The sequence below is a fragment of the Pteropus medius genome, unplaced genomic scaffold, assembly GCF_902729225.1.
Source record: "Pteropus medius unplaced genomic scaffold, Ma_sr-lr_union100, whole genome shotgun sequence".
Lineage (NCBI taxonomy): Eukaryota > Metazoa > Chordata > Mammalia > Chiroptera > Pteropodidae > Pteropus > Pteropus medius.
In genome coordinates, this window is record NW_024351730.1 from 36,875,491 (window position 1) to 36,891,751 (window position 16,261).

General features: G+C 31.0%; 1 protein-coding gene and 2 pseudogenes across 3 annotated transcripts in view; 2 read left to right on the forward strand and 1 right to left on the reverse strand.

Annotated features, from left to right (window-relative positions):
* GRID2 (glutamate ionotropic receptor delta type subunit 2) overlaps positions 1 to 16,261 on the forward strand; it is a 1,244,525-nt gene that overhangs the window by 270,884 nt on the left and 957,380 nt on the right. The window lies entirely within an intron of this gene.
* LOC120588528 (uncharacterized) lies at positions 4,341 to 4,459 on the reverse strand (annotated as a pseudogene).
* Positions 11,683 to 11,791, forward strand: LOC120588624 (uncharacterized; annotated as a pseudogene).

The following is a 16,261-nucleotide window of genomic DNA, read 5'->3' on the forward strand; positions in this document are numbered from 1 at the left end:
CTATTGTTAAGGAATTTCTCCCTCTTATAAAATTTGTATTCATTTAACTGAAAATCTTTTCAACTTCAGTAGATACAACACACTTTTAGGTTTAATCTGCATTTTTTATATTTTCTCCATTACTTTCTTAAACCTAGATAAACAACAAAAAATTAAATCAAAGTTTATGTTTACTGAATTCCATCAATGTAAATGTTCTCATCATAGTTAATTTCAAGTTATCAGTATGATGTCACGTAACAGAGTTAGGAAAAGTGTACAGTAACACATCATTGTGTAATATTTATATAGTAATATATAGTATTTCTATCACATAGATACAGATAAAATAACATCTAAGAACATAGTTAATAATAAAATAATTGGGAACATGAGAGTATTGAATTTATTATCTTTGTCTTTAATATAATGTATGTAATTGAAAGTTTATATAATTTAAGTTTTAATAATGGCTGTATTTAACTACTGCTTAATAAATTCTCGAAAAGAGAACAATCTACTGTCACTAGGCAGTTAAGAGCATGGTGCCAGGCTTCTGCTTTTGTCTGTCATTACTGGGCAGTTTCTATTTATTTGCTCCAGAGTTCTCCTAAGAAGGATGTGAGAGTAAGAGAAGGTATTGGTTGTGCAAGATTAAGAAGGAGACTGGAAATTTCACACTTCTCTGTTCATTAACTTTTAGCAAACATATATATTTTTAATTTAATTGTATTATTAGTTTCAAATATATAGTACAGCAAATATTTTTTATTTCATATACGCCTCCCCCGCCCCCTAACTCTCACGGGACTCATGCTTCCCAGTGAGGATTCTCAGGGGTTCTCTGAGGGCACCTTGGATATCTTGCTGTTCCTCTTTTTGCAGGCATTTAAATGGAGACTGCTTCTTTTCTGATAAGTCAGTTGCTACTACTGCAGTCTTTCCAAATTACTTGAAATCTTGTATCTTATTTTAGATCATTTTTTTCATTCCTTTTTGTTACCATTTTCTCTATTCTTATGCCATTAATAGTGGAGTGGGAGGTGGCTACTGGAGGGGTAAATTCAATAAATTCCTAGTGTCAGTACTTCCATATGTAGTCAGAAATATCAGCAGATAGTTCTTAAACATTTGTCATGATCCTAGGGCTCACCAAATATAATTAAAACTGAGAAAATACAGAATATTGAATATATATATATATATGAATGAATATATATACATATATATATATGTATATATATTCTCTTAGATGTGCTAAGAAAAAGAGCAATCCTATATCCTCAGATATGCAAAATTTATAGGCATCAGAGTCTAAGGATTTGATAAGGTCTAATCCCCTGGGATGTTAATAAATATTACTGTGGTGTCAGGTACTCCATCTTAGTATGTACATCACATAAAATCATTTCTAACCTTCTCAGTACATTCATCATCTTGTATATTGCTGTAAATCATTCCCACTGAACTACTTCAAAATGTTTTACATGTAACACCCCTAGGTATTCAATTAGGCACTGGGATTTGCAGAAAGGTGTCGAATGTAAAGGGAGAAGAGGTAGAAAATGGAATTGGATATAACATGCCTCTTGCTGTCAGGCACAATTTCTTTTCCTCAAATAGCCAGAAAGCCTGTTACAGGTTTCTAACGATATATAAAGAAGGTGATGAATGGAAAAAGATATAAGCCTAGTAGTGTGTTCTAGACATATAAAAATTAGATTTTTTTGAAATTTAATAACTGAGTACTAAATTACTAAAATAACTGAAAGGCATATTTTAAAAACTATATTTTCTATTCTTATTTATTTGGAAGAACATTGAAGATAAATAAGAGTGTAGGCTTTTATTCACAATAGCACAATAAAAGTAATTATACCATTCTTCACTTCAGCTTTTCCTAAATTTGAATGTAATGCTTGTAGGAATCTAGTTGAAAAGTAGTGTTAGAATTATTTCTAAGTTCAGCTGGTTACAACACTGTGATAAATACACTTTCAAACTTGTAATATTGCCCAATTTCACATTGTGGAATCGAGTCATTTTTCTACTGCTTTGTTGATATATATTTAGAGTGGACAGACATCTTTCAAAATGACTACCCTGATGTTTGTGTAACTCATCTTTCCATCTTTATGAATCATCCCATCCCTGTATACATCTGTGTTGCACGTATCATGAATTACTTAGGAGTTCTTAGAATCATTATTATTTTATACTTAGATGTTTTTTTTTTTTCACTTGCAAGTGGACTTGTTCTCTCTGCAAGAACAATTTTCTCTCTTTTACTGTCCTATTAGAACCGTCTTATTCTTTAATAATTGTTCAAATGCTATTTTCTTTAGGTAACCTTTCCTATATAACAATTCTTTCCTTAACCTGATGTGTTTTCCTGCGGATTCCTCCTTTTGGTTTTTCCACAGCATCCTTTGCTTAATGCTGAACCTACGAATCTGTATTGTAGTTAGTTATTTTCTTGGTTCTAACCCACTAAACCCTTTAGGGCATGGATTGTGTCTTATCTTTATTCTTAACAAAAAGGAGGTATTCGTTAACATTAATAGTTAGGTAATTTCCTCTAATGAGGTATTTTGTTCTGATAGAATTAGGCATTGATAAAAGAGCGAGGTGGGAAGAAAACACATTACAGAAGGTGGAAAAATTATTGTTATTCTGCACAAGTTTACTAAATTAGTCTGTTTTAACTATAATCCAGTTGGAGATGATATCCATGTGGGAAATTAAGGTACTCAGTGCATTGTAATTGCGAACTGAAGTAGAAGAAAAGTTCATGTCTGATGGGATATCACACTCCTGGAAGGAAATACTTCCCTCTTTTTTATATAGTGAATAATAAAGGTATAAAGCAAGAAGAGATTTTTTTTCTCTCTATTTTTCACTTTTTCCTATCTCTTGTTCTGTCTTTGTTAAGTAATGAGTTCTAAAATGTTCCTTGAAGTCCACAAGATTTGAAGGATTTTAATAAAAGCTCTAGAGGTAGGTGTAACCAGATCCTGTTTATGGAACTCACAACAGGGTCAGTGCATTGCCAGATGGAAAAGTAGATAAGATAAATAATGAGCAGATTTTGTGAATATTATCAAATCTGATTTTAAATCCCCAAATCTTTTGCCTAAATTGGTATATGTGGATTTCATTTAGTTGCAAGAGAGAATGTTAAAAAATACACATTCCTGAATAAATGTTTTGGTAACTTTTCAAGGATATTAGATATGCTTGATTTTTCATTTAATTATTTCTGCCCAAGAAAACACTTTATGTTGCTCTGGTCATCCACAAATAATATGTCTTGACATTTAAAATCTGAAGAGTAACTAGATTTTAATAATCATTAGAAATAATGAATGCTTTGTTCTATCGAAGATTTACTTCCTCGATGTTCAGAATTTGAAATACTTTATATGTGTTTATTGTTGGAAAGGTCATTCAAGTTTGAGGAAATCTAAACATGACCTTAAAATTTCCACCTTTTAGCATCCATGCGAGTATAATTAGTTGTTATTGTAATTTGATTATTATCACAAATAATTAGAGAATACTTTCCTTGATAATTCTTAAAGAAAAAAACTATTTGTCTATTTATTTTTCCTTTTAAAAAGTTTTGAATTTTGTGGCTCCTTCCTTAACATTTTTTTTTCCCTTAGGGATTCAAATACCATGACTGCAACTTGTACATTGAAAATAATTTACACACCTACTAAGTAGATTTGATTAACATTTTCACAATGCTCCCGGCATGGCAGAATGATTTTAGAAATCAGTTTAATTCATTCCCTAGTATCTATAGCAAAGTAACATTGAGTACTGCCAAGACAGTATAAGAAGAATAAAAAGTAACTGAGAAGGACATCTGAATTGATGAGAAAGATGAAACAATAACCCCCCTACATAGCTAAACCTATTCAAACTTTGCTTTCTAATAGCTTTTGGAAAATTGGACTGCACCTAAAATGGCAAGTGGTACAAATTAGGACTCCTGGGAGGAACAGCAAAATAACAAACCGAAAAAAGTAGAGAGAAGGGAAGAGGCAATTTTTCATTTTATATTAGGTATCAGCAAATTTTATGTTAAACTATGTGTTGAGTTACTAAATTCTCACTTTCTAATTTCTTTCTTATTTTTTCAGCATCCATAAATAAAGTTTTATTGGAACACAACTAGGCTGATTTACTTTTATACCTTCTTTGTCTCTTCTATTTTCCACTATTCTTTTTTTTAATTTTTAAAAATTTTTTATTTTTTATTTATTTAATTTTTAGATGAGACAACCCTTGGTTGACCTCACAGATTGCAAGGACCTTGTCAGTTTACAATCCCTTATTTTTAAAAAAATTTTTTATGCCTATAGCACCTGGTCTTCCTAGGTGGTCTCCCATCCAAATACTAAAAAGGCCTGACCCTGCTTAGCTTCCAAGATCAGATGGGATCAGGCTTGTTCAGGGTGGCATGGCCATAGATAATTTTCTACTATTCTTGAGCTAACCATTATTTGTGATATGATAGAGAGAAAATAACAGATTAAGTTTTGTGACCCAGAAAATTAATTATCAGTGATAATGCCTATATTATCTGCAAGTTTGATGTTTTGGAGAGAGCACATAACGATTTTTGGTATAGCATATGTCTGATGTATTTACATTTTCAGTATATCAGAATATCCATAGATTAAATTTTAGGGCATAATAACCATATTTATTAAAAGGCTAAAAAAAAAAAAAACACTACTAGATGTTCTAACCTAACTAAAGTACTTTGAATAACACAAAGATTATCCAAATATTTTGCCAAGTCAGCTGCATTCTACTAACTTCTTTTTCTGACACTGGGGAATATTGGCATTGTCATTACATGAATTCACCATAAAGATGATCACTTTTACAAAATTGGAAATTTGGTGAACTGAAACACATGAGCATGAGTTTCCTCCTCATCGCTCTGCTTTTACCATCATCTACAGTATTATAAAAGGACAAAAGAATCTTATGTTTTATTCATTCACTACAGATTTTTTAATTTGCATTTTTAATGTTTTCCAAGGTGAAGGATAACAGAAGTGTGGCAGAGCTGAACATTGTAACTTTATTGTTCTTAGGGTCCTCTTAAAACTCTCAAAAACATATCTGCCATAAAGTACTGCGTTTTTAACATCCCAAGTTACTAGCACATGTGCCATTTCCCTGTTTAAAAAAATCATATTTTATTCGAGTACAACCAATAAGTCTCCTTATGATGCTACAAAGATAAGGCGGTAGGAGCAGGAACAATCTTCAGGAGGAAATACAGATAGGCAGCTAACACTGATAAACATTTTAAATCATTACTTTGGTAAACAACAATTTGTGGAGATATAGACGCAGAAAATGAAGATAGTCAAAGCAATGTTTGGGGCACAGATGTTCATGTACTTAAATAAGATGGAAGAATTTTAGAGGCAGGGAAATATCTCAGAGGAAAGTTAAAACCAAACCAAACCAAACCAAAAATACACTAGCCATAACATGTCTTGTTTTTTTTCAGACATTCCAGATTATACTGAAACATTGCTGACCTTGTATTTCAGTATAAACAACAATATCTAAAATTGAATTTTAATATATATGCATTCTTTCATCTCAGGAGAGAGAGAGAGAGAGAGAGAGAGAGAGAGACAGAGAGAGAGAGAGAGAGAGGAGGAAGGGAGGGAGGAAGATTGAGAGTTGAGAGAGAGAGAGATTTAAGTTGATTCACTGAGTCAGACAGAAGTGTTGGCAGCTGCAGTAAAGAAGCTTTCCTCACACTGAATTGCCAGAGCTTCTCAGTTCTGACCCACAGTCACAGTGCCAAGAGCTGCCAGGAATGCCAAATGTGTGCTGATTTTGTGATGTAGAGAAATAGGGATCTGGGTGAGAATACTTAATTGTTTTGAGCTACTATGTTTGGTTGGAATCTGAGCCAGAGTCTGCACAGGTTAAAAAGAAACAGTGGTAAAGATCCTCAGGCACAAACACTTTTCATTTAGTACCTCAGAGTAAGCAGAACATTTGATTAAGCAGCACTTCCAGTTGACTTCAGGCCTTTGTTTTCTAATGATGATGGCTAAAGGAAAGTAGCAATGTTTGTTTTTGTGTACCCTTGAAACTAAGATAAGTTCTCAGTTGCCCTTAGACACCAGATGTTTGTAAGCTGGATGTACTTGTATCTTCACCACTGAAATTTTATTTATTTATTATTTTTCCATCAAATTTAAATATAAAATCATCTTGCTCGTTATTTCCCATGAGCTTCTTAGAGATTTTAGGTGTTTTTTAGAAAGCCTTTTTTGCTTTTTTGCTTAAGGATTTGGAGTTTGTGAGTATTTTGTTTTTATTTTAATTGCATTAGAAGATATTGTAGAAATTAAATAAAAAATTGTATGTGTTAACTATGTACCCTTAGGAAAGAAAATACATTGAAACAATTTAAAATATTCTTATAAAAATTATCCAAAATATCCAATGTTTTAACTAGTTTTTATTCTAGAATATGCAAAATATTCAACACAACATTTTTGAAGTACATTTTCAATTATTGAAAATGATCTTCAATATCTCAGTAATTTCAGGTCCATTATATTGCTACCAATTAATCCAGAGAAATATTTTAGTAAATAATAGTTTTAATATATTGTATCTGGTTCTGTCATGTGAACATAAATTTATCAATATTACATTTGCATAGGGACTTTATGAATATGTCATATTAGAGAGTTGATGAGCACCTTCTGTTTTCTGAAAAAAATGGATTGATAAGAATGCATTAAAAATTGGAGGATGATGTTGAAAACTGATGTCTGATTAACCATGAATTGGACAACCTCAGGGTCTTAAACAGCTCCTTTATCATATAGTATACAAATAACTGATTGTGAGACTATTGGATAATTTAGGGACTATTTAAAATTAGCTTATACCAATTTTGACTGTTAGAACCATAGAGTTTGTGAGCCTGCTTAATCCTGTTTGAATTACTATTTCGTTGAAGATTATTAATCACCAGCTGCCATCACACGGTGGCAGGGTTCCAAGGCAGCACTCTGAGGACTCCTCTGTTCATCCCTCTGTCCCAGGGTGACATAGTGTAGAAGCCTTTTTGGCTTCTTTGCAAAATAACACCATTGTCTCTAAAATGTGTATGTTATCACCAAGTTTAAAGTCCGAAGATGTTCGGGGGTGGGGGGAGAATCCACAGCTATTTTATCCAGAACAACTAAGTTGTTACCCAATGATACTGTTTGTTGAGAGTCGCATGGATTCAGGGAAAGATAAAAACCCAAACTCGCCCAAAAAACAGCTTCTTAGCACTTCAGACCTCTTTGCTCACCCTCTACCCATCCATCACCCAGGGATATATTTCACAGAGTCACATGGTGGTAGGGAATAGTGTGGGAAAGAGAAAGACTTTGGCCTTTGAATCCTGTAAATTATTCAGTTGTATATTCTAGTGGTTTTCATGTCATCAGACTTCAGCATACTGTGAAATGGTGACATGTCAAAGGTTGCATTATTGGACAATAATGCTTCTTTGTAAAGTGTGTAAGCTCAGCTTCCAGTGTCCCCTGCCAACATTGCCAGATCCCAGGACAGGTGCAAATTTGACTTCACACATCACAATTGAACAAGCTGAGACTGAATATTACCTGACTGTGTTTAAGTTTTCACTTCTTTTGCTGTCTGCTTTCTTACCTCTTCTTAGAATTTTTTAGTTTATTTTTTGGAGTAAAAGAAATTTGGAAAACTTTATAAACTCAGGTTCTAAAACTTTTCATAATTTCTCAATTGTCAAACATGTTCTAAAAATATCCTAATAACCTAATAACTTAATTTTGGTTCTTATGAAAATTAAGTCATAATTAGTTGAATTTCATATATATTTACATTTAAAAATTATATCATTTTCAAAATTTATGTTCTCTAATGTTATACAAATATGAAACTATCATTTTAGTTTTATCCTCATATAATGTTTTTAAATAACTGACTTTCAAAATGTTTGAATTAACTAACATAGTGCAGACAAATATTTAAAATAAAATCTCCGTGGAGATTTAGTTTTATGTTATAATCTGCTGTGTTTTAGTAGCTTTTCAAATTGCATTTTCACCTAAGAATCATGCTGGAACTGTTTTAACAAATTCAATAAGATGAACAAAAAGCATGATGGGAAGAGGTTATAAGCAGTATACAGAATAAGGTATGGCTTGTTAGCTCAAAACAGAAAAATAAAAGTCTAGTTTTAGTTTTAATAAACAATACTTGCTATTCAACAATACTTTTCATTAAATTCTTGGAGTTGTGTTGTGAATATGTTGACATAATTACAAGGAGACCCCATTACTTGTAGTTGTGTTTTTGGTGGAGATATGGGTTCAAGATCATGTGAATTTCTATTATGAAGGGGATAAATTCATTTGGATTTCTTGAATCTGTTGATTGTTGTCTTTTTGGCATGTCTGGAAATTCCTTCAAATCCTACCAGTGCTCCATTCTTGCTCTTTTCTATGTCTAGAACTTGGCATAGATAGGTGATTTTGACATATTCACTTGATCATACATATCTCTTAACCTCTCTTTTTTATTTTCTCTCTCTTTGTCCTATACTGTCTCACAATACAAATTCGCTAGTTATGTATAATTTGCTCTTCGACCCAACCATTGAGATTTTTATTTCAAATACTATTTTCTTCATTTGTAGCAGTTCTTTTTCATACATGTGTCTTTATTCATATTATCAACACTTTTTTTCTTAAAATATACTTCGACCCAACCATTGAGATTTTTATTTCAAATACTATTTTCTTCATTTGTAGCAGTTCTTTTTCATACATGTGTCTTTATTCATATTATCAACACTTTTTTTCTTAAAATATACTTATTGTATATTCTGTTTTTCATTGTTTTTATTTCTGAATTTTTCACATCATTATTCTTGTCTTTTTTTCAGCTGGCTTTCACTCATGGTGCTTTATTTCCATATGTGTTTTATAAATTTTTTCTTAATGTTAGCTGCTCATTTTTCTTGAACTGTTACCTATGAAATTCCTTGGTACATGAGATTTAGAAAAATTTTCTTTGATTTTGTCAGAGATCTGAAAGTGCCCATGAAAATTGACTGCTTTATTTATATACTTATCATGATATTTTTTTCTGGAACCCAAAGAGAACCCAGACTCTTCTGTGCCCATATGAATTCTGGCTTATGATTTTGAATTCTCAGGACAGATTTTTCTTTTCCTCTGCTTTGAGCCAGTTTTCGAGAAGGAAGGATGGTAAATATATTTCTAGTTCACTTGTATACTGAGAATGCAAACTTCTGGTGTCCCAGGATTAAGAGTCCATAAAAAATCGATACTCACAGTAACTGGCTTGACAATTATCTTTAAGGTAAAATTCACTTCATGGCTTCATGTAACTCTGCGACCCACACCATCAGTCCCTAGCCTTTGTGTTTGCTTACTTTCTTGCCAAATCATGTATATTCTCAAGATTTAAAAAATAGATGTTTTATTCAGTATTAGATATATATGTATATGTACATGTAATACTGAATAGATGTTTTATATATATTATTTATTTATTTATTTATTTATTTTTTAAGTAAAACAGTCAGACTTGATATCTCATCTGCCACATTGTAATACATGAAAATGATTATTTTAATGACTATGGAAGAATGAAGTAGAAGGATTAAGGACATTAACTCCCATAGATCTTTAAAACACTGATCATTTATTTGCTGCTTCTTTGGAGGGCAATCAGCCCTGACAGCAGGTTTCCAGCTGAAACACCTGCTTTTGTTCTAACATGAGTAGAAGGAGTAGTTTAATGATGCTAGTTTTAATTATTTTCCTTCCTAGTATGTATTTCAGTTGTTTCCTAGTTAAAAGAGTTCATGTTTTTAAAAGAGACCAAAATTTGGTAATATTATTATTCTAATTCCAGCTAAGGTAACATGGGAAATAGAAGTTCTTAGGAAATGTGAATGCAAGTTAGCAATTTATACAATAAACACTACTGCTCTTCATTTGAAGATAGTTTTAGAGCTCTAATATCAAAGTTGTTTTTATTATCTCTTGACATGTATAGCTCACATCATATTTTATTGTAATGCCTAGTGTCATATTTTTAGATTTGTTGAAGCTTAACTGATTTCATATTTATTTTCAATTTATTGAAAGTTTTGATAATAGATGGATGATGTGTTTAAAATGAATCTTTAAAATATAAAACCTGGGACTCTTGCTTGTGTTGCTCACATTTTAGTGTTTACCATACTAACTCAATGTTGAAGTGTCCGAGAAAACCTCTGGAACCAAGAAGTCTGGATTTGATTACTGTTTTTACTGCATACCTGCCATGTGACTTTGGGCTTCCCGTACCATCAGTACTTAAGTTCCCTCATTTCGAAAATGAGACGTACTAGTACTTATAAGGAATAAAAGAATTAATAGATGTAAAACACTTATAAATAGTTAAATGTAAACTGTTCTCCAAATAACTTTGATGTTCTTGCTGACTTCTCAGTAGCAAGGATCTTATAAGTAATAACTAATTCAAGAGTTTTAAGCAAAATAATTGCACGACGCTCATAAATAGGGAAATAAAGTAAAATAATAAAATTTGCTTGAGATATACAAATAATGATAAACAGATAGGACTCATAAAATAAATGAAAAGATGAAATTTAGCATATATCTGAAAGGGACATTTGTTCTTTTCAGTCTCAGAGAAGTTTAATATTTGCATTTGAAGCATCCAGTATTCTTAAGAAGTAACAATTCTTCAAATTTTGTATTATTAATTTTAGTTCTGTTTGCTTTGTTTTCCGGTAAATAAAATATTTATTACAAAATATGATAAATTATATATATTTTGATTCCTAAATATATTTCTATTATTATATTTCTTTAAGGTCACCAGGAACAGATTTTTGCAGTCATATTTTATAACTATTCATAATTTATTTTGCTTTCCTAGTCCAGTTAACTTTTTATGACTCCAATAATAGCATTTTATGATTATATTTTCAATTCGTAAAGCAGACAGTAATGAAATTCTTCCCTCTTAATTTCCTAGGAATCACTTAATTTTAGAATTTATCAATAACTGGTGCTCTCTAGAGAGATTTTATGTACTTGAAAAGTGGAATCTATTTTAATTTCCATTGCCTATCCAAACCAGCATCTCTAAAATACAGATTAGGGCTATTATTACTTTTCAGAGACTATGTTTATGATTTCTTTTAGTTAGTGTTAAAACAAATAAAGATTAATAAAATTGATTTATTATTCTTGTGTTCTTGCTTGAGGTGCTTTATTTTTCTAAGGGTGTTGTAATAGAACAACATAAATGCTACAAACCTGAAATTCAGAGAGATGTAGCTTCAAGTTCTGTTCTGCCATTTGTAACCTGAGTGAGAGATTTGAATGAGCAATTTAATATCTGCGAAGGTCTATTTTCTCCTCCTGTACAATATGAAAATAGTCACATAGAATTATGATAACAACTATCACATGAAGATATAAAATTAAATTATATATGTAAACCACCTAGAACAGTATCTGATAATTAATAGTTTTTGTAATAATAATTATATATGTCTAGATTTGGCAGTTAGTAATTGTTAAAATCCATGCGTGTATGTGTATATGTAAAACTGAGAACTTTCTCTATGGCCATGCCACCCTGAACAAACCTGATCTCGGAAGTTAATCAGGGTCGGGCCTGGTTAGTACTTGGATGAGAGACCACCTAGGAAGACCAGGTGCTATAGGTGTAAAAAATAAAAATAAGGGATTATAAGCTGACAAGATCCTTGCAATCTGTGAGGTCAACCAAGGCTTGCCTCGCCTAAAATAAATTAATAAATACATACATACATACATACATACATACATGAAATTGAGAACTTTCTATTTTTTCTGACAAATGCCTCTGCTGATACAGAATTTAAAACACACTTAGACTCAGATGTTTGTAAAAATATCTATAATGGCATATGAAATACAAAATACATATTTAAGCACATTAATTGTCCCTAACCCTCAAGTAATATTAGCTACTTCTAAAATGTTTTCATTTTCATAAACTGTTACCCAAAGTGTGCTATCAGAACCCTAGGTTGCGTGCTCTGTTAAAAAAACAAAAAAACAAAAAACAGGTACCACCCACCCCATAAAAAAGAAGGAAATGCTGCCTATAGTATGCCAATTTAAGAGATTCATTCACTTGGTCTCTTGTAAAAGTTCTTAAGAATTGTGATTTTAAAGAAACCTTTTAACATTAACTTCAAACACAAGGTTAACAAGATTTAAAAAAAAAAAATGAGCCATTTTTTTTTTTTCTGATGTATTTATCAACATTCTGCTGAAGGAATGTTCCACTCAATAAACTGTATGAAATGGTGCTATCCAATTGCACAAAAAATGAATGTTAACCCATAGATCAAACTGAAATGCGACACTAGAGATCGAATTTGGAAGAAATTACATAGAGGGAAAAGCCTCAAAAATAACTAAAAGCAAGGAATCTGTGCTCAGATTATAGAATGTAATAAAATAAGGTCTGATAGTTAAGTAATTAAATTTTTCAGGGAGGGATATCAAAATGACAGCTAAAAATAAAATATGGAAAATGCAAGGATGAATTACGAGTACCCCATTGAGAGTAAAAGAGGATTTAACTGGTAAATCTCTTAGTGTCCTTATATGTATAATGAAGGAATTAGACAACATGGCCTCTATCAGATTCTTTTGAGCATTTACAGTCATAATTCTAATATAAAAAATGAGGATGAAAGGTATTTTCATCCAATATTTTCCCCAAATATTTACATATTACATGATACTTTTTTATTTATAATCACTTTAACAAGTGCTATTAAATTTGAATCTAATAAATGCTATTAAATTATTATCTCAGTTGTTAAAATGAAGAATATATGCACCTAGAGAGGAAGGAAGGAAGGTCGAGGGAAGGAAGGAAGAAGGAAGGGAAGAAGAGAAGGAAGGAACAACTTGTCTAAAATTTTATAGCTAGAACACTGTCACCTGAGTTCTAATTTTATGTTTCTTCCTCTATTCCACATTTATTCTCATTAGTTTCTTTGGTGGATCAGAGACATGAGGAGAGTTCTTGCTATGGTGGAGAGGAACAAACCTAAACTTCTTAATTTCAATGACATTTCATTTTTAGCTTTATATAAGTGTCATATATATATATATATATATATATATATATATATATAATAATATGTAAGATGAAATTTTTGTATTATAATAAAATAAACATGAAGTCCTTTTTATTATCAAATTTAAAAAACAATTTGATTGTTTATTTGTAATATATGATTTCAGTTTGAAAGATATTTCAAAGTGAGTGAAATTTGAACAAAATTGAAGTCTTCATTTGATGATATATTTGATCTAATGAAAAATTGTCTTTTATAATGACAGTGTGTTTTTCTTAAAACTTATGTATTATTTATAATATAGATATTAATGAATTCCTATATACACTTGCTTAAAAGAAACCAGGTGTTATGATATTTATAGTAGTTATGATGTTAAGCATAATTTGATACCTGTGCATGTGCCCACATATGTACACATCCACATAAATTTATTTAATTCACTGGCTTACGAATGCATTAAGAACTTTACGTTAGATACAAACAAATATTATTGTGAGAGCCAGAAATCTAAACCTAGATCTTAGTTGATATTTGTACATGGTTAAAAAAATTATAGAATATGTTCCTTTTATAAGAAGATAGTCCTGGCATTGATGATAACCTGCAGAGATGCTTGATTTTAGACAACATTGACTTCATTGAAAAGAGATTTGACTTTCTGTAAGTTTTGTAGCCATGAATTAGTAATTACAGGATACACATATAAATAAATAGCATAGTTCTACTAAAGCCCACTTCTAGTGGAAATAAAGAATACACAGAAATACGTGTATTTTATTTATATCTATATCTGTGTAATGCACATATATTCATACATATTTACACAAATTTTTCAAATTGATATCAATATGTTTACCTAAACTAATAAATAAGTTGCATTTCACTAAAATAGAAAATATAAAATATTTGGAACAGAACCTCAAAGCTTCTCAAGAAATTGTTTATGGATTATGAAGCAACTAGGAGCTGTGGAGCAGAAACTTTCATTTTTATTCTGCTCCTGTATTTGCCAGCTTTTAGTATTATGGCTATTAATGTTTATAGATGTTATACATTTTTATGGTAATCGTTCAGCTTTCTGTTTGGTAACAAGGTAGACTTGTGTTTCTTGAACAAATAAATGAACAAATTACTAAATGCCTTCTATATCTTCAAAATATTTTTTTCCTCTTTAACAATTTATGATTGATTTTTTTGGAGATCAAAGGGATGTGAAATACTTATTGTGACAAAAAAAATGACATGTTCACATTTTTTGCAAGGTCATCCTTATGATAGTACATTATAAGAGTTTGGCTCACATGATTATCGAGAATGAGAAGTCTCATGATCTGCTGTCTGAAAGTTGGAGACCCAGGAAAACTAGTGGTGTAGTTCCAGTTCAAATTTGAAGGGATGAGAACCAGGAGAACTGATAGTATTAAGTTCTAGTCAATCCAAAGGCCTGAGAACTAGAGAATCTATGGTGTAAGTCCTAGTCTGAGGAGAGAGGATATATATTCCAGCTTAAACAGTCACACAGAGAATACAAATTCTCCTTTCTACCTTTTTCTTCTATTTGAGTCCTCAAGGGATTGGGTGATGCCTGCCCACATTGAGGAAAGCAATCTGCTTTACTTAGTCTACCAATTTAAATACTAATCTCACCCTGAAACAACCTCACAGACACACGTAGAAGCAATGTTTAACCTACTATCTGTGCACCCCATGACCCAATCAACTTGATACATCAAATTAATCCTTACATTCGTCTTGAATTAATTTTTATGTATGGAGACTGGTGGGGCTACCTGTTCAATATTTTTTATTATTTTTCATGATTATCCAAATATGAATAAAAAAGGTAAACAGATTGCTAAAGTGAAACAATAATTTCATGACATCCATACAATATCTTTCTTCATGGGCATAGATATTCTTGAGGAAAATAATCTAGCTTTTAATTTTAGCATTTTTCAAGCTTTTATCAAAGATCAAGTGTTTTACTTAAATTTATACATTTTAAATAGTATTTATCTTTTCTTATAATTTTGATAGTAGTATTATAACTTTATTTTCTAAAAAGTTAGTCTTAGGAAAAGTGCTGTAATTAGTCAGTGTCACTGAGAGACAGTACTGCACAAAGCTTAAAAGGAGGGATTCAGAAACATTTAGTAATATCGTGATCTCAAATAAGTTACTTTATCTCCTGTGTAAAGGTTCGCTTATCCATGGGAAGGAATCATGATAATATCTTGTCATATGGTTGTTATGAGAGTTAAATTAGTGTTAAAGTTTGTAAAGTGCTTAGAATGGTGACTGGCATATGGTAAGCATTATAAAAATAGTTTCTGTATGGACTCCTAAGATGATTTTATTTGTCGAACAAAAAACAAACACAAACCCCCAAACAAACAGAAAATCTAAATAAAAAGGAATACACTATGAACATCAGGCTAGTGAGGTATTAAAAGTAAAATTATATCCAAATATAGGACATTGAATTGTTGCAAAGTGATCATGACTTGATGAATTATAGTTTTAGTTTGTTTTGTTATGTGAAACTAAAGAAAACTGTAAAACTACTGCTTACAGGAGAATTTTAAAGCTGTGATTTGATAATAGCTTCTCATTTTTAAGGTAAAATGACATGAAAGACAGAATGCATATTTTCTGCACAACTGTTTCCTAAGTATTTCCAAAACATACCAATAATTTGGGACCACTATATGAATATTTAACGAAACTCTCCTTATGGATTACTTTAAGAGAAAAATGAACAAAGAGAAAAATAGAAACTTTTTTCTTAAAAAATAGATTAAACTTGTGATGATGCAAAAATTCATTTCACTTTACAAATTAAACATGTGCTTATCCACCCAGTTGCACTTTGGAGCTAATAATTTGAAATATCTTTCATCCATAAATGGAAATTAAATCAGTCAAATTCAACAGATTGTCCTCATTTCACTTATGTGAGAATTCTTTTATCCTGTATGTTTAATTCGCTACATAATATCTTGTTTTATTTTCTTGTACAGACTTAGAGGGTAAGTTGGAAATGGAATGATTCTA